Source organism: Oratosquilla oratoria, chromosome 1 (assembly GCF_046742065.1).
Source record: "Oratosquilla oratoria isolate Oo_2021 chromosome 1, ASM4674206v1, whole genome shotgun sequence".
Taxonomy (NCBI): Eukaryota; Metazoa; Arthropoda; class Malacostraca; order Stomatopoda; family Squillidae; genus Oratosquilla; species Oratosquilla oratoria.
In genome coordinates, this window is record NC_134777.1 from 3,115,269 (window position 1) to 3,117,768 (window position 2,500).

The following is a 2,500-nucleotide window of genomic DNA, read 5'->3' on the forward strand; positions in this document are numbered from 1 at the left end:
GACAGTTGGAAAACTGCCACCGGCGAGTTGGACCAAGATCATGGTTCATGAAATTCCACGTCACAAAGTCCTCTGGAAGGGGCAACATCCTAGCCTCTTGATAGTGGAAGTTCGCGACGTTAGAACGAATCAATCAACCAATCTACTTATATATATATATATATATATATATATATATACATATATACATATAGATATACATATACATACATATATATACACATATATATATATACACACATATATATATATATATATATATATATATATATATATATACATACATACATATACCAAGGCTTTTTCCCCCTTACAAGGGAGGTAGCCAAAAAGGGAAAGGCATAAAATCATTCCCACCCATTCCATCCCTGAATACACTCCGCACCCCTCCACCCTCCCTCTCATCCTAGCACCTCCTGGATGATGGGTCATCCCTGCACCTGGTCCACTGCCCTGGGTCAGAAGCAGTGTCGCAAGACACAGCACATCCACAGCAAGGCTGCTTCATTAAATCGGCGACCCCCCCTCTTCGTCCCCCCATGCATAAAAGGAGAAGACAGGGAGAAATCCCTTCGGGCTGCATCAAATTTTGCTCACACGCACTACCTCACCCCCCATCCCCCGGCCCATTCCACCTCATGCATAACAACATCATCCATATACAACCATTCTCCATTCACCCCTGTCTTCTGTCCTCTCCCGTCCTTCCTCAACAGACATTCCCCTCTTCCCCAAAGCCCCCTTCACCCCATCCATCCACCTCATCCTAGGAGGTCCCCTCATGTTCATTCCCTACACATCTGCCTTCCATACCTCTTTTACTAGTCTTTCTTCACTCATTCTTTCCATGTGTCCAAACCATCCTAATACTCTTTCATCAACCCTAACTCCCAACTCCCTTTCCACTCCTGTTCTTCTCCTCACCTCCTCATTTCTCACTCTATCTAGCCTAGTAACCCCCACCATACTTCTCAGACACCTCATCACAAACACATTCAAACTCTCTTCTTCTCTTATGTTCCATGTTTCTGCCCCATACAGTGCTATTGGCACAATCACTCCTTCATACAGTCTCCTCTCAGCATCCATTCCCAAATGTCTATTCCTCATTACACTTTTTAATCCACCAAGGCATTTACTCGCTTCTCTCAATCTACATTCTACCTCCACCTTCACATAACCTTTTCCTGACACATTTGCACCCAAGTATCTAAAACTCTCCACTTCCTCCAGTCGCTCTCCCTTAATGCTCACTTCCAGTCTACTGCCACTTTCACCCCTTGTACATCTCATCACCTTACTTCTACCCACGTTTATATTTAGCTTTCTTCTATCACATACTCTCACAAACTCTGTCACCAACTTCCTCAATCCCTCCTCCGATCCTGCCACAAGCGCAGTGTTGTCCGCAAACAACAGCTGGCTCGCCTCCCACTTTTCTCCATTTTCTTTAACCATCTCCAATCCCTGACCCACTACCCTTGCATTTACCTCTCGCACTACCCCATCCATGTATAAGTTGAACAGCCAGGGCGACATAACGCATCCTTGACGAAGTCCCACCTTTACCTCGAACCACTCACTCTCTCCATTTCTAATCCTGACACAAGCTCTACTACTCTCATAAAAACTCTTGACAGCTCCGAGAAGCTTTCCTCCTATCCCATATATTTGCATAACCTCCCACAGTGCCTTTCTGACTACCCTATCGTAAGCCTTTTCCAGATCCATAAAGGCCCAAAAAACATCCTTCCCCTTTCCTATAGCTTTCTCATATATTTGTCTTACCACAAAGATCTGATCTACACAACCTCTACCCGTCCTAAATCCACACTGTTCCTCACCAATTACTCCCTCTGCTACTCTCCTAATCCTCTCAATCAAGATCCTCCCATAAGCCTTCCCAACTACACTTAACAAGCTAATCCCTCTGAAACTACTACATTCACACTTGTCCCCTTTTCCCTTGTAAAGTGGAACTATACAGGCACTCCTCCAGTCCTCCGGTACTCTACCCTCTCTCCAGCAAACATTAAATAACCTCACCAGCCAGTCCACCATTACTGTACCTCCTTTTTTAGACATTCTGCATGGCATCCATCCAGACCAGATGCCTTATTTGCTTTCATCATCTTAACAACTGCCTTCACTTCATCCTTCCTTATTTCTCCTCCATTCTCCTCACTCATCACTCATTTTCTTAGCATTCCCCACTGCAGCTATCTTTCCCTCCCTATCCTCCTTCACATTTAGCAACTCCCTAAAATATTCTGCCCATCTTCCCCTTACTGCCTTCTCTTCAGTTATCATCTCTCCATCTGGACCTTTTACCTTTTCTTCTCTATTTGATTCGCCTCCTCTTCCTCTCTTAATTTCTATCCAAAATATCTTTTTATTACTTTCAAAATTTTCTGTCATACTCTTACCCCACTTCACATCAGCTCTCCACTTTGCTTTCTTTACCTTTTGCTTTACTTCTCTTTTCTTTTCTTTGTACTTC